The sequence below is a fragment of the Oryctolagus cuniculus genome, chromosome 16 (assembly GCF_964237555.1).
Source record: "Oryctolagus cuniculus chromosome 16, mOryCun1.1, whole genome shotgun sequence".
NCBI classification, from domain to species: domain Eukaryota; kingdom Metazoa; phylum Chordata; class Mammalia; order Lagomorpha; family Leporidae; genus Oryctolagus; species Oryctolagus cuniculus.
In genome coordinates this window covers 402,232-423,464 of record NC_091447.1, presented here as the reverse complement: position 1 = coordinate 423,464, position 21,233 = coordinate 402,232, and positions in this window count along the sequence as shown.

Below are 21,233 nucleotides of genomic sequence, written 5' to 3'. Positions count from 1 at the left end.
TATAGGTAGCAATATTTAATGCTTCTCTTTCACTGGATTGGATTATAGCATACATTAATAAACCTTTTTTAAAGATTTATTTATTTATTTGAAAGGCAGAATGATAGGGAGAGACACATAGACAGAGATGTTCTCTCTGCTGTTTTACTCCCCAAGTGGCTGCAAGCAGCTGGAGCTGGGCTAATCCAAAGCCAGGTGCTTCTTCCAGGTCTCCCACATGGATTCAGGCGCCCAAGTATTTGGGCCATCTCCTGCTGCTTTTCCAGACACATTAGTAGGGAGCTAGATTAGAAGCTGAGCAGCTGGGACATGAACCAGTGCCCATAAGGGATGCCAGCACTGCAGGTGGTGGCTTTACCTTATATGCCACAGCACCAGCTACAGCCTATTCATTTTAAATTAATAACTAAAGATTATCTGCTGTTCAGCCTCCAGGCTTTGGCTTGGCCCAGCCTCTGCTGTTGTGGACATTTGGGGAGTGAACCAGAGGTTGAAAGATCTCTCTTTTTATGTCTCTCCCTCTCTAACCTTGCCTTTCAAATAAATAAATGAGTCTTTGAAATAAAAATACATACATACATACACACACACACACACACACATGGTACCAACTCAGTGGGTAAACCCATGGCCTGCTGTGCCAGCATCCCATATGGGTGCTGATTCAAGTCCCAGCTGCTCCACTTACAATCTAGCTCCCTGCTAATGTGCCTGAGAAAGCGTCAGAAGGTGGCCCAAGTGCTTGAACCACTGCATTCATGTGGGAGGCCTGGCACAAGCGCCTGGCTTTAGATTGGCTCAGCTGAGGCCAATTTGGGAAGTGAACCAGCAGATGGAAGATCTGTCTCTACCCCTTCTCTGTAACTCTGCCTTTCAAATAAATAATAGATTTTAAAAATGGGGGAAAAGGGCAGTTGTGTTGCCTTCCCTTTCCCTAGAGTAACATAATCAAAATCTGTTAGGCAAATGAATAAGGGAAATTCTGAGATCATGTATTGACCACAGAAGAGAATGGATTCGCTGTACATTTTCTGGAAGCCCATGCTAGTTGGAACCAAGGGAAGGATAACAAAAAAGGGGAGGCCTATATCCCTCTTATTTGTCTTAGTTCATTGGAGCAGCGGAGAGTTGAGTAATGTAACATTGGTGTTTGTCTCCATACAGTTCACTTCTATTTAGCTGGTTCTTTTATTTTATTTTTTTGCGTTTCCTTTTTATTTATTTTAAGAGATTTATTTGAAAGGCATAGAGACAGGGGTCTTCGATCTGCTGGTTTGATTCCTGAATGTTTGGGTGAGGCTGAAGGCCCACGAGTCCCAACCCATCTCCCACGTGGTGTGGAGTCCAAGCACCTGTCCATCACCACTGCACTCGTTGGCTGGAGTGAGACAGGAAGTAGGACGGTAGGGAATGGAACCGGTGCCCGTGATGTGGGCCCTGCAGGCTGTGGTTGCACCCCCACGCCACGGCGCAGGCCTCAATAAACCTTTCTTTAAAGTGGAATTAGGGGTAAAAATGGTCTGAGGTGCATGAGCGGTTCCGTTGTGAGACAGGCTGAGGCCCTGCGGGTGCCCGGGGGCCAACAGGAATACCTGCAGCCTTGGCCTGCAGGTCCCGGGTGTCTCCCCTCTGCTTGCGCCCCGCCCGCGGGCCCGGCCCAGGCCCCAGTGGCACCTCAGGAATATCTGCCTCAAACTGGTCACTTTAAGTCACTTTGTGATCCCTGACCTCTACCCAAGTAAGGAAGCAGGAAGCAGCCCAGCAGGCTTCCCCCGACCTCTGGAGCCCTGAGTCGTGGTGCCAGCCCATGCCCCGGGGAGCCCGCAGCCATTCTGGGCCAGCCATTGGGACCCACGACCCCTGAGCCTCGTCCCCAACCCCTTCGAGGTCACCACTGCAGCCTCCTATTTAGCTGGTTCTTAATACTCAAGAAGGGAGTTAGCTCAATGTTCTATTCTCATCAAAGACTTTGATGTTTAATAAAAGATTCTGTCAGTAATTTTAACGCTGGGTCATTCTAAAGATGTGCTGTGACTTAGGTTTAGAAAAGAGCATCTTGCTTGCCACCCTCATCTCAGCTCTGGGGGCTGTCTGTTCTCCCTGCACAGATTCAGTAATGCATGCTTCTTCTCTACTACAAAGATCTTATGTTGGTCATATTTCCAGTTACCAAAATCAAATCAACTCACACCTGGACTCTGAGTATTCCATGGCATTATTTATCAAAATAAATGTATTCAAATATTCAAAGACCACTTCAAAGCTTAACTGCCTTCAAGAGTGTTTGGAACTTGGAACAGCCACTGTGGTTTTCTACACATGAGCACTCACTATTTTATATACCATTTAACAATTCAAACATCACTTCAGCTTCAGCAATACACAGCAATAGCATGGATGATTCTACATAATAAACACGTTGCATTAGTTTGGACTTAAAACCTAGAACTAAAACCATGTGGTAACCTGGATGGATTTAAGGAAAGATGTAGAGCTAGGTAGCTAAGGCCACAGAATCCCAGACCTATTGATTTTAAGTGAGTCTGGAACAACAGCATTCCATTGCATTATCTTCCATCTCAGAGTCCTGCTTTTCCAGTGAGACCCACCCAACTCAGACCACGTATTTCCTGCCTGTGTCTTCACGGTGGTGGAAGCTGTTCTGATACAGGCATCTCCTGGATAGTCACCAGCTTCCTGATTTACTACCTGAACTGGAATCCCCAGTTGCGAGGTATATTTCCCAAACACCCAGGCTGAATTGAATGTTCGTCTCTGGCAGTCAAAAACTTCTGCCTTAGGAAACAGAACATGTCATCTACTCTGTGGCTCCTTTTTCTTCTCATGGGGTTCCGTGGTGATCTGTGGTTTTCAACACAAGTCCTGGTAGCATTCTGACTCAAAAGAAAGACCAGGGATAAGAGTTCCTACTGGGGGCTGGTGTTGTGGCATAGCAAGTTACACTGCTGCCTGCAGCACTAACATCCCACATGGATGCCAGTTTGACTCCCAGCTGCTCTACTTATTCCCTAGCTCCTTGCTGGGTAAAGCAGCAGAGAATGTCCCAAGCACTTGGTCCTCTGCCCCCACATGGGAGACCTGGAGGAAGCTGCTGGCTTCAGCCTGGCCCAGCCCTGGCCATTGTGGCCATTTAGGGAGTGAGTCAGCAGATGGACCTCTGTGTTTCCTCTCTTTTTCTCTCTGTAACTATGGCTTGCAAAGAAATAGAACTTCAGAAAGTTATTCTCCATCAAGTAATACACCCTTTTCCAGGCAGTTGTAAAGCTGGGAGTCATAGCTTCTTGTATATTTTGGATAAGAGTTTTGGTTTGAAAGCATGTTCATCTGAAACAATGATCACTCATTATCCTTTGTTAGAGAAGGGGGCTCTGCTCTTTGAAAGTGGAAATCAGAAGCTGTAATGTGTGATGAGCTCCACCTGTCAGGTCTGGGGATACTTATTTGAAAGACAGGGCACCAGGAGAGGAAGCTTTTCTGATTCCCTGGCCCTTGCTTTAGTCTTATGTCTTTACTTCTTTTGTTGCTTCTTGATGTCAAGAGTGTACTCTTTATGCTGAAATGAGGAATTGTGTCTTACCACTTTTAGGCCTTTTTCTAAGTGTCGCTCCCCGTCTTCGTGGGGGAACGACACAAGACCCTGCGCTGTTCTTTTGTCTGCTCGGCCCTCCCCGGGTTTGCTGCTGGTTCTTCCCGGGTTGGCTGCCGTCCCTCCACCTCCGTGAAAGGGCGGTTCCCCCTGCCACATTCCCCACTTCCGCAGGGGAGCGGCACACCGCTGGCCGGCTCTCTCAGGGGCTGCACAGGTGTTCCTTCAGATAGATGTTCCTGTTAGATGTTCCTGGTGCATGTTGTCTCTCTCCTCCTTTATAGTCCTCTTCCGCCAATCCCAACTTGGCTGCCCACACGCCGAGTACGCTGCTCTCCTCCAATCAGGAGCAGGATCAGCTCCTGGAGGTCATCACTCAAGTTGGCAAGAGGCAGCTGCATAGAAGCTGTTTTCTCCTCTCCCAGCGCCATATTGTGGGAGAGCAGATGCATAGAATAAGTCTTAATTCCAGTAACTCAGTCCAGTCCGAGTTGCTCCCCACAGATCCCCCTTTCTTTTTATTTTTTGGCGTTGATACGCACCTGTCTTCGGTGCCCCGTGGCACACACTCTGCTCTGCTTGCTAGAGTTGCCCACAGGTGCTTACAAGTCCTATCAATCAGGCAAACCGAATCCGGGTCCTCTCTTCGCCATGTTGTGAGGAGGTTTTTAGGTGCTGATGCGTGCCTGTGTTCGGTGCCCTGCAGCGTATGCTCTGCTCTGCTAGAACTGCCTGCAGGTGTTACAAGCCCTACCAATCAGGCAAACTGAATCCAAGCCTTCTCATTGCGGTATTGTGGGGAAACTTATTGATGTTAATTCGTGCCTGTCTTCGGTGACCTGCGGCGCATAAGCTGCTAGCTGCCCGCAGGTGCTCACCACCTCCCTAATCAGGCAGACTGAATCCAAGCTCTCTCATTGCCATGTTGAGGGGAGGCCTTATTTTTTTTTTTTCTATTTCTCTATCTCCAGGCATTCCTATCTCTCCTATTTTACTTCTATCTGCCAGCATTCCTATTTCTCTCATTTTACTTCTAAACTTCCCGTGGCTTCTCTTATCCCCGCGGTTTCCCGGCGCCCGCCCCGAGGCTGCTTCTCCGCACCTCACCCCGCGGCAGCTTCACGGCTCTGCGCGGCTTCCTGGCTTCGTGCCCGCACCACGGCCTCGCACTAGCCCAGCGTTCCCTATCTACTTGTGCCCCGCATGCTCTCTCTGAGCGTGGCAGCCTCCGCGAGTCACACAGCCCCAGCTCACGTTTCCACCACTAGCATTCAATCCAAGTTCCTCGGGCTAACCTAGCGAATTCAACCCAGCTCACGTTTCTGCCCCACGATTTGGCTTCTCGTCCTTTGCTCCCTGGGCTAATCTGACGGATTCCAACCTGGCTTACGTTTCCGCTTCTGGTTTTAACTTTTTGCCCCTTATTCCCAAGCTGACTCGACGAATCCCAAGGTAGCTTTCGTCTCCACCTCAGCCTGCCCCTGCGGCTACATCCTCCCTAACATTTTTCTCTACCTGGTATGTTTCCCTAAGTTTTCTTCCAACAATATTCCTCCCTCATTTCTCCTGGCCTCTCCCCACAGTCCGCATCCAAGTCCAAGCCTCCTCCAGGTTTCACTTTCGCTTTCAATCTCCTAGCTTCCCCGCCATAATCCACATCCGAGTCTATGAAAGCTTTCACTTTTGCTTTCAATCCTAACTTCTTTCCCACAGTCCATATGCGAGTCTATGCCTAGGCTTCGATACCTTCTTCTGGCACATTTTCCGTCCGGCTTTCCCTAGGCTCTTTGCTAGTCTCTCTCTCCGGTATTTTCCACTTCTTCCCATTTCTTCCCTCCTAAGTTTCCTATCCGAGTCACGGCACCATTATGTCGCTCCCCCCTTCATGGAGGAACGACACAGGACCCTGCGTTGTTCTTTTGTCTTCTCGGCCCTCCCCGGGTTTGCTGCTGGTTCTTCCCGGGTTGGCTACCGTCCCTTCCACCTCTGTGGAAGGGCGGTTCCCCCTGCCACATTCCCCACTTCCGCTGGGGAGCGGCACACCCCCAGCCGGCTCACTCGGGGGCTGCACAGGTGTTCCCTTAGATGTTCCCCTTAGATGTTCCTGGTGCATGCCGTCTCTCTCCTCCTTTATAGTCCTCCTCCGCCAATCCTAACTCGGCTGCCCACACACCGAGTACGCTGCTCTCCTCCAATCAGGAGTAAGTCCTACAGTTTATTGGTTGAACTGGAGGCAGCTGTGTAGAAGCTGTTTCTCCCTTCTCAGCGCCATATTGTGGGAGAGCAGATGCATAGAATAAGTCTTAATTCCAGTAACTTAGTCTAGTCCGAGTTGCTCCCCACACTAAGAAGAGTGTATATATTTATCTTGGATATAAGGATAGCTTCTGGGGTGGGTGGGTTTTTTTTGGAAGTTTTCTCAAGCCAACCAGTAGCCTATATTTTCTTCACAGAATTCAGTTTTTAGAAAAGCCTCCAACACAACCAGACCATCTGTAGGTAGGGAAGAGAAGGTAGAAAAATAAAAAGAAACATGAGGAATATGAGGAAGCTAATGATCAAATAATCCCTTGTGCTTTTCTAGTACTAGGATTAGCTATTCTCTTGTTTTTATTGAATCCTGTAATCCTGCGGATTTAGCTTTTAAAACAAAGATGCCTGTAGGCAAAATACTTCATTGGTTCCATACTACTAAAACAGAAATACTTCAGTTTGTTTTAATGCCAAAAATGTATTTACAGGAGAGGCATAAATCCTCAGGGAACTAAGTCTCTTGCAAACACTGCATGCAATGAAAAGCATCCTCAGCCTCAACCAAGAGCACTGCCATTGCAGAGCTGAAGGCTGATTTATCTTCCCCACCTGGTGTGAATATGCTGAGAAATAAGCGGAGATAAACAGACCTTCTACTAGGTTAAGTCGGATTCTCCTTGGTGAGCTGCTCATTTGAGGACACAGCCTTTCTGCACTCTTGTGATACTTGCAATGGATTCAATTCAAGCCTAATTCACAATTGCTGACCAGCAGCTCCTGGAATGCTTCTGACCACAACAGTGCTTCCTTCGGGGAAGGTCTGCAAGAGCAGTTCTCTAATGAGTTGTGCTCAGAGCAGTTCCCCTCCCAGCTCAGCAGTGAGCTCTTCAGATTGCAAACACAGGAATCTCAACTTACTTGATGAAAGCTTGCTACCTGCTTTTCTTGCCAATTGTGGCCTTCCCAGGAATGGTGGAGTTTTGCCATAGGTAGCTCAACCCGGTCTTCAGTACTCTTATTCTTACAAAAAAAAAAAAAGACAATTCAGTAAGTGGTCATCCTTGAATACACTACTGAGCCTGAATGCATTTTTACCAAATAAAGTCGCCCAATAGCTATAAACCAAAAGCCAACAACAGGCTTACCCACCTAATATTACACTCAGCCCCGAAGTACTAAGCAGTTTCATCAGTTCCTCAGAATGTAACTATGCTGTGAGCACTAAAGATAGGACTGCCCAAATTTTAATTATCAATACACTGCACAGCTAATAAGGCAGATGCTGTCTCTGGCCCACAAAAGGAGACAGTTTCCCTGCAAGGTTAATCACAATTGGGAGACATTTTGCACCTGATGGAACCTGCAGCGGTACTGCCTTGAGCCTACTCCTCTCCTTCCCTTTCCACCTTTAGTCCTGGATGGGCCAGAGACCACGCACAGGAGGTGCCACCAGTCACCCGTGTCCCCCTTTCCACCTGCAATGCTCCAGGGAGGCAGATGCTGCAGGACAGTGATTTGTTCCATGATTGTCACTGTGTGAGATCAGCCCAGTATGAGAAAATGACCATGGACTCCAATGAGATATCAACCGCAGAAGCACTGCCCCCAGCAGCAGTGCAGGAGGGTGGATGACAGAAGGCACAGCATGGCCAGGATCTCTAGGGATCCCGCAGGATTCTGCTGCCCTGGATGCCTACAGCAGGCAGCTGCATGAAGGCCCAGTGCGCCTCCAGCACCCTGCTGCCAAACCCTTCCCCCTGTCTGCCCATGCCGACCACATAGATGCTGTGTCAGTGAGCAAATCAGCACCTCACACTTGGTTTTCCTGCTGAGACTCGGCCTTCATTGCTTCCCCAAGTGCAGCACGTGCTGCAAGCCTCAGCCAGCAGGGCTGGCAGGAGAGGTGGGCAGTCGCACTCACCAGGTCTGTCTCTTCTTCTCCTGCCCCTCCTGACTCTCAGGCCACCACCTGCATTCTAGCCCCAAGGTATGAAATGGGAAGACCAAGAATCTAACACCACCCACATCACCTGCACACACTGCAACTACCAGCTGCCCACCAATGACCATCTCCTTTATAGCCAGCCTGGCATGGGGTGGGTCTGGCAGCACTGGTCCTGCCCCAGGGCAGCAAGGATTGGCCTGAGGCCCCCTGCTGGGCTGAGCCTGAACTGCCCTGCAGCAGATTCTGGAAGCAAGAAAGATGCTGATGGCTGAGGCCCTGGCTCAGAGCACACTTAGGGAGACCCCATGCCCAGCAAGGGCGCTGGGGCCCTGGACTTTCCCAGGCTGCAATCCTAGTGTGGAGTCTGGCTTGGCTCTTCTTCCCAGAGCCCTGACTGCAGATGGAGTGGGGTTCCCACGGGGGCATCTTCCTTCGTGGGAGAGTGGGTGAACCCCAAATGTCGTGACTCCCAGTGCCGGGTGCTGGCCTGCAGCCTTCCGGGAGGGAGTAGGAGACAGTGACTTTGTGGGGAGGTGACACTTGAGCTGGCCCTGTATTTTGGGTTAGCTCTGGATGCACATCCCAGTGCCCCTGGACCTGCGGGTCTGCTGCAGGCCTCCTGGAGGCTCTGAGTGCCAGGCGTCCTGGTGGGGAGGTCGAGGTGCTGAGCTCCCGCTGGGTGCACCAGGCACTTTGGAGCTGTTCAGAGTAAGGAGTCGAGGTCACCTCCTGAACCACTCCTGGTCCCAAACTCCTGGTTTGGGATTTGCCAGAACCCTGAAGTAGGGGTGTGGTGGGGGAGGTAGTGGTTGGCTTCAATGCACTGTATTTGTGAATTCTTCAAACACAGCTTCTCCCTACTCCTGCAGGTTTTCAGGTCATTGACGAAGACAGAGTCCCTCAGCTGTAAAGTGACTGAAGTTTGGAAACTACGTCCAGAACTTCACAGTGTGTATTCAGCTGGTCATCCTTCAGGCCTGCAGGTGGACAGCAAGAGCAACAGTAAGATATTAATTACTGTAGATACTCTCCTTTCTTTCCAGTAGACCCACCAAAAGAGAATGGGAGATGAGTACTTGAACATTGGAACCAGTCAGTTTGCTAGGGTGAGTGTCGGTACTTGGAGCTCAGGAGTGGACATGGAGAGCAAAACATGCATTGTTACTAAAGAGGACAGTTAGGCATTTTACTGTGAAAAGGGAAATCATTTAGAAGTGTGCAAGACACCTTAAGAAAGTCTGTATATTTATTTTTGTTTATTTGCAAGGCAGAGAGAGCCCTTCTATTTACTGCTCATTCCTCAAATGTCTGCACCAACCAGAGCTGGGTCAGGCTGAAGCCAGGAACTCAGTGTGGGTCCCCCACACAGGTGGCAGGGACTCAAGTACTTGAGCCATCAGCTGCTGCCTCCCAGGGTTCTGTTAGCAGGAAGCCAGAAGCAGAAGCAGGGCAAGGGCTTGAGCCCTGGGCATGCTGACTGGGATGTGGAAGGCTTTACCACTATGCCAAACACATGCTCCAGTAAGCTGTTTCAACACATTTGCAAAATGTAAGAATGTGGTTTTAAATATATGCTCTTCATCTTAAAAATTTGCATAATCTTATATTCAGTTTCATGTGATTCAATACTTATTATTAAATACAAGTAACATTTAGACACATGCTTTCCTCACCAATACAAACCTCAGTAATTTTTTCACTTAGAACATTCATTTCACTTAGCATTCATTCAGACTGAAGTTCACTCATAGGCTGGGAATTCTGACAAACAGACAGTAGGGAAAAAATCTAGATGTGTATCTGATACCTAGTAAGATTCTGAACCTGACTGATAGAATCTGAGTAACTCTTCAGAGAGTCACTTCATACCTCTCCCCTCTGTAATGAGAAGACTGTGTCTTTCGGCCACTTTCACATGATGTTATGTAAATCTTACCTGAAAAGCCTTCTATAAATTCTGAAGTACCATACAGAAGCATATTATGCATTTCCATATGTGTGAAAAAAGGCAATGTCAAAGGCATAGCTATTCCAGAGAGAAGTTAGGAGGATTAGCTCAGTTGTAAGTGTGTAAATACCATTAAATATCAACATATTTGAAATAGATTTATAGAGTGTGGAGTTCATGATAGATATTTTAAAAATGCACTCTGGATAATAAGCAAATATCAGAAATAATGCCACACCCATCAGTGTTTAAACTCTTCAGACAGCTCCATGCCAGGGATGTGCAGTGATCCCTGTAAATTAACAAAAATCAATCTGTGTATAGCCATGGAAGCAACTGGTTTATGCAGCCTATACTAGAGGTTTTTGTGTTTAGTAAAATTACTTGATTTTTTAATGAATGCTTTCAGACTGATACCTGATGCTGAGTGGCAGACAATTTTTTCTGAAAGGTATGTGGTTGAGAAATATAAATATAAACCAGTTTATAATTTTTGTGTGTGAATATTTTTCTGCATTGAGACAATGCCTGCAATAATCAGACGACTTTTCCTTAAAAAGTTGCTATATTGATGCATTTTCATTTATTTATGTAATGTATCTTTAGGTAAAAGAAAGAAAGAGAGAGAGAGAGAGAGAGATCTATCTTTCATCTGCTGGCTCACTTCCAGATGGCCACAATAGCTGGGGCTGAGCCAGGCTGAAGCCAGGACCCTGGAACTCTGTCCCAGTCCCCCATGTGGGTGCAGGAACCCAAACTCTTGGGCAATCTTTGCTGCTTTCTCAAGCAAAGAGCTAGATGTGAAGTGAAGGATGTGAGTCTCAAAGCAGTTCCATAAGGCATGCTGCTGTTGCAGTTGGCAACTTCCCCATTTGTGCAAAAATGCTGCCCTGGATTGATGACATATTTAAGTGCTGCCACTGGCTTTTGGCTAAATAGGGTGACTTAACATGTTTTCCACTCTGTGGAATAGGAACAAATAAGGCAGTTGGTTGTAAAAGTTGCCCATGGAAACCACAGCCTGAGAAAGATGAATCAACTCACCTTGCATTTTCCACGTTGCATCTACACCACCCTTTTCTGGACAAACATCTGATTGTATGCCCTTGTGATGGAGGTTCTCAGGGTGCTGGAACCTTTTGTAATTTTTTAAAAATATAGATTAAGAAGAAGGCAAATAAACAAAAAATTACAAACTGCTGCCAATACCAAGAAGAGATTATTGAGAGTAAAAGGTCACCTGTTGGAGCCAGCACTGTGGCACATCAGGTTAAAGCCCTGGCCTGAAATACAGGCATCCCATATGAGTGCTGGTAGAGTTCCGGCTGCTCCACTTCCAGTCCAGCCTCCTGCTAATGCACCTCGGAAAGCAGTAGAGGATGGCCCAAGTCCTTGGGCCCTTTTGCTCATGTGGGAGACCCAGAAGAAGCTCCTAACTCCTGGCTTCAGATCAGCTCAGCTCTGTCCATTGTAGCCATTTGGGGAGTGAACCAGCAGACAGAAGATTCTCTCTCTCTCTCTCTCTCTCTCTCTCTCTCTCTCTCCCTATCTATATAACTTTTTCAAATAAATAAAATAGTTTTTCTAAAAAAAGGTATCCTGCCATACTTCTTTCTTCCCTGTTAATTCCTAGGAATTAAAAATTGTTACAGGGCCAACACTGTGGCAAAATGGGTTATACCAACACCTGCAGCACTAGCATCCTCTATCGGCACCAATTGCATGTTCTACTTCTGTTCCAGCTCCCTGCTAACATACCTGTGAAAGCAGCAGAATATGGTACGAATCCTGTGGTCCTGCACCCAAGCGAGAGACCTGGATGAAATTTCCCTGACTCCTGGCTTTTTTTTTAAAGATTTGTTTATTTATTTGAAAGGGTTACACACACACACACACACACACAGAGAGAGAGAGAGAGAGGGAGGGAGATCTTCCATCCGATGGTTTACTCCCCAAATGTTGAAATGGCTGGAGCTGTGCTTATCTGAAGCCAAGAACCAGGAGCTTCTTCGAGGTCTCCCACTCAGGTGCAGGGGCACAAGGACTTGGGCCATCTCCTACTGCTTTCCCAGGCCATAAGCTGAAAGCTTGATCAGCAGTGGAGCAGCCAGGTCTTGAACCAGCACCCTTAAGGGATGCCAGTGCTTCAGGCCAGGGCGTTAATCTGCTGTGTCATAGCACTGGCCCCTACTCCTGGCTTTGCCCTGGCCAAGCCCCAGGTTTTCAGTAATTTGGGGAGTGAAGCGGCAGATGGAAGACCTTTCTGAAGTAAATAAAACAATTCTTAAAAATATATAAATATATTTATGTAAAAATCATGTTCATGGTTTAGAAATTTAGGGACCAAAATATATGTTTTAAAAACCCACTCAGAATGCAAATCAAAAGCACAATGAGGTTTCACCTCACCCCGGTTAGAATGGCTCACATACAGAAATCTACCAACAACAGATGCTGGCGAGGATGTGGGGAAAAAGGGACACTAACCCACTGTTGGTGGGAATGCAAACTGGTCAAGCCACTATGGAAATCAGTCTGGAGATTCCTCAGAAACCTGAATATAACCCTACCGTTCGACCCAGCCATCCCACTACTTGGAATTATCCAAAGGTGTTTAAATTGATAAACAAAAAAGCGGTCTGCACCCTAATGTTTATTGCAGCACAATTCACAATAGCCAAGACCTGGAACCAACCTAAATGCCCATCAATGGTAGACTGGATAAAGAAATTATGGGATATGTATTCTTTAGAATACTATACCGCAGTAAGAAACAACGAAATCCAGTTATTTGCAACAAAATGGAGAAATCTGGAACACATCATGCTGAGTGAAGTAAGCCAGTCCCAAAGGGACAAATACCATATGTTCTCCCTGATCGGTGACAACTGACTGAACACCAAAAAGGAAACCTCCTGAAGTGAAATGGACACTATGAGAAATGGTGACTTGATCAGCATAGCCCTGACTGCTAATGGACAACTTAATACATTATCCCTCATAGTATTTTTTTTGTCTGTTCTACTTAATATGACTGGTTTAATTCTCTAATTATCACACAGTTATTCTTAAGTGTTGAAAATTAACTGAAATGTGATCCCTGTTAAACATAAGAGTGGGAATAAGAGAGGAAAGAGATGTATAATTTGGGGCATGCTCGGGCTGACTTGCCCCAATTGGTAGAGTTGGAAACATACCAGGGGATTCCAATTCAATCCCATCAAGGTGGCATGTCCCAATGCCATCTCACTAGTCCAAGTGATCAATTTCAGTTCACAATTGATCATAATGAAAGGACTAAGAGTCAAAGGGAGCACATAAACAAGTCTAGTATCTGCTAACACTAACCGATAGAATAAATAAAGGGGAGAGTGATCCAACATGGGAAGTGAGATACTCAGCAGACTCATAGAATGGCAGATGCCCTAAATAGCACTCTGGCCTCAGAATCAGCCCTAAAGGCACTCGGATCTGGCTGAAAAGCCCATGAGAGTATTTCAGGCATGGAAAGCCAAGACACTCTGGCAAAAAGATCTCTGTGAGTGAGATCCCAGTGGAAAGAACAGGTCTTCAAAGAGGGAGGTGCCTTTCTCTGAAGGGAGGAGAGAACCTCCACTTTGACTATGACCGTGTCTAAACAAGATAAGAGTCAGAGAAATCAAGGAGCTTCCATAGCCTTGGAAACTCATGACTGGTGCATAGGGAGATTACTGATGCCATAAACAGGAGTGTCAATTTGTAAAGTCAACAACAGGAGTCACTGTGCACTTACTCCTCATGTAGGATCTTTGTCCTTAATGTGCTGTACACTGAGGCTTAATGCTATAATGAGTACTCAAACAGTATATTTCACTTTGTGTTTCTATGGGGGTGCAAACGATTGAAATCTTTACTTAATGTACACTAAACTGATCTTCTGTAAAAAAAAAAAATTATCAATTCCCAACTTGACTCTCACTGGGATTAAACATGACAATAGGTCTGATCTGATTTCATCATCATTTTAAAAAAATCATCTATTATTTTTCACTTTATGTTTCTGTGTGGGAGCAAACTGTTGAAATCCTTACTTAAGGTATACTAAGCTGATCTTCTGTATATTAAGAAAATCGAAAATGAATCTTGATGTGAATGGAGGGGAGAGGGAGTGGGAAAGGGGAGGGTTGTGGGTGGGAGGGACGGTATGGGGGGAGAAGCCATTGTAACCCATGAGTCGTACTTTGGAAATTTATATTCATTAAATAAAAGATACAAAAAAAATAAAAAAAATAAATGGCCAAATGCCCTGTAATTGGGTACATATATGTTTGTTATGGTCATGTCTTCCTGTTGAAATGATCCCTTAATCACTACATGTTGCCCTTCCTGGTCTCTTTTAGCAGTTTTTGTATTGAAGTCTATTTTGTCTGATATAAAAAAAAAAAAACACTCAGTGGCCGGCACCGCGGCTCACTAGGCTAATCCTCCGCCTAGCGGCGCCGGCACACCGGGTTCTAGTCCCGGTCGGGGCGCCAGATTCTGTCCCGGTTGCCCCTCTTCCAGGCCAGCCCTCTGCTGTGGCCAGGGAGTGCAGTGGAGGATGGCCCAAGTGCTTGGGCCCTACACCCCATGGGAGACCAGGAAAAGCACCTGGCTCCTGGCTCCTGCCATCGGATCAGCGCGGTGCACCGGCTGCAGTGTGCCAGCCGCGGCGGCCATTGGAGGGTGAACCAACGGCAAAGGAAGACCTTTCTCTCTGTCTCTCTCTCTCACTGTCCACTCTGCCTGTCAAAAAAAAAAAAAAAGATAAAAAAAAAACACTCAGTATCATTCTGCAAAGCAAAGAGCAAATCATGAAGATGTTTTAGGTCCTGAATTTATCAGTGCTGTAAGCTTCTTTCTTGTATACTTTGAAAGCTTAAGTGGTTTCTATTTTTATTTTTTAAAGGAAGATTGATGCATGTATTTGAAAATGTAGCAGAGTGGAAGAGACAGATTATCTATCTGCTGGTTTACTACTCAGCTGGCTGCAGTGGCCTGGGCTGGGCCAGACTGAAGACAGGAACTTCATCTGGGTGTCCCATGTGGGTGGCAGGGCCCCAGTTATCTTCTGTTGCTTTTCTGGGACCATTAGCAGGAAGCCAGATTGGAAGGGGAGCTGCTGGGACTCAGCTAGCACCCATATGGGATACCGGCAATGCAGCAGCATCTTACCTCATGCTACAGCACTGGCACCAAGTGGTCATGTTTTACCTAGGGAAAAGAAAAATTAAAACCTAGGAAATTAAATGCCATGGGAAAGGATGTGGTGAGTGGAAAAAATGAAAACTTTTAGTACCTAGTGGTTGGTCATATGAAAGAAGTGGGACACTTACCTATATTATTACCTTTAGTCCAATTTGACTTTCTTTAAGTTTTTTTTTTTTTACTTAATTGGGAGGCAGAAAATGCCTGCAACAGCCAGAACTGGGTCAGGCTGAAGCCAGGAGTGTGAACTCAATTTTTTTTTTATTTATTTGACAGGTAGAGATAAAGATAGTGAGAGAAACAGAAAGAAAGGTCTTCCATCTGCTGGTTCATTCCCCAAATGGCTACTACAGCTGGCACTATGCCAATTCAAAGCCCAGAGCCAGGTGCTTCTTCCTGGTCTCCCATGAAGGGGCATGGGCCCAAGCACTTGGGCCATCCTCCACTCCCCTCCCAGGCCACAGCAGACAGCTGGACTGGAAGAAGAATAACCAGGACTAGAACCAGCACCCCAATGGGATGCTGGTGCTGCAGGCAGAGGATTAAGCAAGTGAGCCATGGCGCCAGCCCATGAACTCAATCTTAATCTCCCATGTGTGTGCAGAAACCTGAATACTTGAGCCATCAGTGCTGCCTTATAGGATCAGTATTTGCAGGAAGCTGGAGTTAGGAACCAGAGCTAGGCACTAAACCCCAGTACTCTGATGTAAGACTTGGACATCTTTTTTTTTTTTTTCAAAGATTTATTCATTTATTTATTTGAAAGGCAGAGTTGCATACAGAGAGAGAAGTCTTCCATCTGCTGGTTCACTTTCCAGTTGGCTGCAACGGCTGGAGCTGGGCTCATCCAAAGCCAGGAGCCAGGAGCTTCAAGGTCTCCCATGCTTGTGCATGGGCCAAGAACTTCGGCCATTTTCTACTGCTTTCCCAGGCCATAGCAAGGAGCTGGATCAGAAGTGGAGCAGCAAGGACTCAAACCAATGCCCATATGGGATGCCCATGATGTTTTCTTTAATTGGAGAAATGTTCCTTTGATAGAGTGAGCATATGACCCCACAATATTCTCTACTTACTCATAATAGGGTCTGAGATGTAAAAGTCATTATTAATTTCTTAGAAGAAAATTTTCATACCCAGAAGCAAAAAGAGAAAATTAACCTTTTGTTTCTCTCATGAATGAATCAGAGTTTCAAAACTAATACTTAACTTGTATTTTAGAGGAGTTAATGACTTAACCAACTCTTCTATTAGAAATACTACATTGTGGCCAGTGCTGTGGCACAGCGGATTAAAGCACTGGCCTGAAGTGCCAGCAACCCAAGATCCATCAGGGTGGAGGAGGAATGTCAGAGGCTGTGGTTCTATTGTACTAAAGCTTTGGTTCTGGAAGAACACATTAATGCACCCAGATGGTTTGAAGCTAACTGAGGGCCTATGTTCTGTACTCTTGTCTGTGGTACTGCATTTTCATTTATGTAAAATTTATTTTCTTCAAGTAATATATTAATTTGGATGAAAATGAAGATGTTAAGGAATTTTCAGAATGGGTCTGTTTAACCCTCATTGGCTTTGTTTTTAGGCACTTAACTCAGAAAGGAAAAGATAGAAAAATACGTTTTGGGTTCTCTTCATCTGTACCATGGCACCCTTTGGTTAAGATTTGTCATTTTGTCATATTTGATTCTCTAGACTCCCTGAAAAATCCCCTACTTCATTAGAAGGAGTCCGTGTCTCATCATGGCAGTGAGAAGTTTAAAATGTTCCGGCTGTGCATTTAGCTAGGTCATGGACACATGCCATGGCACTTGCCAGCCAATTGTGTCAGGGGCATCATCTGAGTCAGAATTACTTGTATGAAAAAAGGAGTTGCAGATTCTTCCAGTGAAAGTGGAGAGGAGCAGGAGCTGCAGAACATTGCCAGGGGTGAGTGTGCCATGGGATGTCATGTGGTGGCTGGTGTCTGGGGTGCTGGTTCTGCAGAATATAGGGCTTATGGGGGCTGGTGCTATGGTGTAGCAGATAAGGCTACGACCTGCAGTGCCAGCATCCCATATGGTCACCAGTTCAAGTCCCGGCTGCTCCATTTCCGATCCACCTGTGATATGCCCTGCAAAAGCAGTAGAAGATGGCCCACGTCCTTTGACCTCTGAACGCACATGGAAGACCTGGAAGAAGCTCCTAGCTCCTGGCTTTGGCTCAGCTCAGCTCTGGCCATTGCATCCAATTGGGGAGTAAACCAGCAGATGGAAGATTCTCTCTCTCTCTCTCTCTCTCTCTCTCTCTGCCTCTCCTCTCTCTGTGTAACTCTGACTTTCAAATAAATAAATCTTTTTTTTTAAAGAGCTTATGCTTCTGGGTAGTGGTCATGGAAAATATATGGGACATTTTTCAGGAAGATTTTCGATGAATTTTCCAACCCCTGAACCTCCTAGAGATTAGAATAGACTTCTAATGCATAACTTCCACTTATGCTTAATTAGCTTCTTGTTTTGAATTGTTTTTGATGAAACAGCAAGGAATTCTGAGTTATAGACTTCCTATTTCAGAGACAGGAAAACACTGATGCCTGCATTTTAATTAAATAATGCCTATCACCCTTTCATAAGCATCAAATGATCACAGATTCTCTCTTTGCTGCTAATTAATGAGCATGGTGATTCTTCCCACCGTAACTACCTTCCCACCTACACTCCCTCCCCCTCTTCCTCCTTCCTCTCCTATTGACATGGAATGCCTTACATTGCTAGGGTGAACATTTAACCCGCTGGCCCTAGGTGTTCATACACTTCAACTGTGTGTAATTATTCATATGCGCTTTTTATGACCAAGCTTATGTCAGAATGACAAATTATATATTCACCTAATACTGAGAGTCATCAAATTGATTTCTATTTTCTTCTCTATTAGGCAGTTCTTGAGGGGCAGAAATATTTATTTTGTGTATCATGTATTTATTCAACTAAAAGACTGACTGTCAAGATGCTGAGTTTTAGTATCAAAACAAATATGTTTCTAGACCCCATGAAGTTTATAGTCTGGCAAGAAAGAGCCATCTACCCAAAGAATATTGTTTAACATAGTAAATGCTGGTGTGAAGTCAGTGGATAAAGATTGAAGCATTCTTAATCTAGCACCAACTCTAATCCCATGATCTCTAATTGAGAGAAGTAATCAGAAACACAGAACTCCATGTTATCTAGTTATCTCTTTGAATTTGTGCTTAAAAAATAAAACATACCAAACAACACACAAATACCTAGGAGTGCATAATATTTATATACCATCTTGATATTAAAAATAACAAGAAATAACCATGAAATAATAGCAACTTTGAATCTCCTTTGTTTTCTAGACAAGTTATAATCCTATGTGGTTCTTTACAGTACATTATTACAGTAAATTACAGTACATCATTACAGTAAATTATTACAGTAAAAAATTACAGTAAATTATTTTTGTAGGTACTCTTCATCTCTCTCACATTTTTTCTCTTTGAGAAATCAGATTTTAAAAACTGAGACCCAAGACAAAAGAAACATCTTTAAGCTAGTATTATATGATGATTGGCTCTCTAAAAAATATTTATTTATTTATTTGAAAGTCACAGTTACACAGAGTAGAAGGGGAGAGAGAGAGAGAGTGAGGGACATCTTCCATCTTTTGGTTCACTCACCAATTGGTCACAATGGCAGGAGCTGTACTGATCCGATGCTAGAGCCAGGAGCTTCTTCTGGGTCTCCCACACAGGTGCAGCTGCCCAAGGATTTGGGCCATCTTCCACCGCTGTCCCTGGCCATAGCAGAGAGTTGGATCGAAGGCAGAGTAGCCAGGACTCAACCTCCACCCATATGGAATGTCCATGCTGGCAGTAGCTTTACCTGCTATGCCACAGTGCTGGCCCCTTGATTGGCCTATAACATAGACTTTTAAATGATATTAAAAACACCATGTTTTTCTAAGCTCTTTCCATTCAGTTTCTACTTTGTAAACTCCAGATAATACTATCTCCAGAATTAATCTAAGGTATAAATGACATGATATAAGGCATTTAACCCCTTAACCTGTCTCCTTGAATACTCAGCTATGTTAGCTCTGTGTCCATTCTTCTGTCTCTGTACTAGATGAATAAAAAGACAGTGTAAAATGATTTGAAAAGAACTTTAAGGGGTCTGCGCTGTGGTATTGCTGCCAATTGGGGAGTGAACCAGCAGATGGAAAACCTCTCTCTCTGCCTCTCTGCCTCTCCTTCTCTGTAACTCTGACTTCCAAATAAATCAATAAATCTTAAAAGAACTATAAACATCAATAAAACACAAATGAAAATTGTATTCTCAAAACTGGATATTAAACCATGCCTTCTACACCTCTGTTAAAAGTTACATTCTATCATAGTCATTTATGATTTCTAGGGCCAAAGTAGTAAATAAGATTTTTCTGGAAGAGACAGAGGTTATGAGGGAGCCAGGATTTGGGGTCAGTTAGCAGCAGTGAGTGTCACTCTTTCAGATTTGATTCAGGAAAGGAAGAACAGCAACTGATCCCTGACATTTTTTTTGGGGGGGAAGGAAAGGAAGGAGGGACTTAACAAAAGCAAAGGCCTTCTGGTTGTGGGCACCCACCCATGACTACAGCCTTTGGGAGGGCCAGCTGGTGTCTCTATGGATGATGTGGCCTGGACTCCATTTCCCAGAGTTCCCAGGAGCTCCGACCTATTCTGCCTTCGAAATGCCTGTGCACATGCGCCTGCTACAGCCAGTCCCTGGGGCTCTGAGTTGGACCAGAGGGAGTTCATTCCCTGATCAGGGTCAGCCCTGGGGGCTGTGCTGCTCCTTCTCTGTCATTTATTGCATCTCCTGCTCTGCACGTGCGATCCCAGGCAGTTTCCGAGTGCTCACCCCGAGCCTGCCTCCTGCTGCTTCTTCCCTCTTCATCATTCACCTGTGGGTCCCATGTACCAGGGAATCTCTACCCGCACTCCCAGCATCGCTCCCTGTGTGTCCTGAAGAAAGGGTACATGCTCCAGGGACTTTCTGCTGTAGGTTTGACGTGCAGGAAGGGGCAGGGACCCGTGTGGGAGACAGTGCATGCCAGGGCACCAGCGATCATGGCAGCTTCCCCTGAGGTCAGGGCTGGGACCCGGGCTGTTCTGTCTCCCAACTCTGCTTCACAGGCACCCAGCGCCTGGACTCTCTCCTGCAGAACCTCACCCAAACTGTCCCTAATGCGCTTTATTTAGTGGTTACCGGAGAGAGAGGTTAGCATTCTGGAAACCTGCACATGCAGGGAAGGAAGGTGGAAAGACTCCTGATCTCCACAGTCAATAATCTGGGTTCCCACTGTGGGTGGTCTCAGAATGCAGTCTGGCCAGGTCTCTTGATGTTTCCTGGGCTGGTTCCTGCAGGGTGGGGCAAGATGGCCTTCAGCAGGGAGCCTGGGGCAGCAGAGGGGTGGGAAGGAGGATCTGACTAGGATCTGCCCCACTGCTCTCATCCTGCACCTCATCATCCTGGTGGGGAGAAGTGTGAACCATGAATAGCTGCTTTGTGCATTGGTCCCTCTCAAGTATTAATTATCAGACTTTTCCAATGTGGAATTTGAAGCTGTTCCAGAAACCTGGGGTGGGAAAACTCCCTTCTTTCAAACAGGCACAGAGACAGTGGAGGATCCAAGGAGTTTCTATTAATGGTCCTAGGCTCAGCTGGAATGATTTCCTGAGAATTGAGCATCAAATTCAAGTTTCTTAGCTGTTACAGCATTGGTGAGTTTAAATGGCAGCCTACATGACTTAGGACCACATTTCCAATGGTCAGTGGGTCCAGTATGTTTGTAAAAGTGATGCCAGGGACAGATTTATTAGGACAGATTTTTGACTGGAGTTTACAGAAGCAGAACTTAGGATATCTTCCCTCCCTAGACAAGATTTCAGTGGGCAGCTGTTTCACTCGTTAATTGTGAGCATCCACTTTTAAAGGTTTGTGTTGGATGTGGTCCACTTCTCTTTCGTTGATGATGTATTTGGCTGCTTTTCATTTTCTGTCTTCAGCTATCTCTTCTCCTGTTAGCAAAGGCTGTCAACTGTTTTGACCTGCCACTGATCCCTTTGCAAAATAAGAAGGGAACTAAAATTAATGCAAGTCTACTGTGTTGTCAATAACTGGAGCTACTTTTTTAAAGATTTATTTATTCATTTGAAAGAGTTACACAGAGAGAGGAGAGAAAGAGAGAGAGGGAAAGAAGAGAGAGAGAGAAAGAGA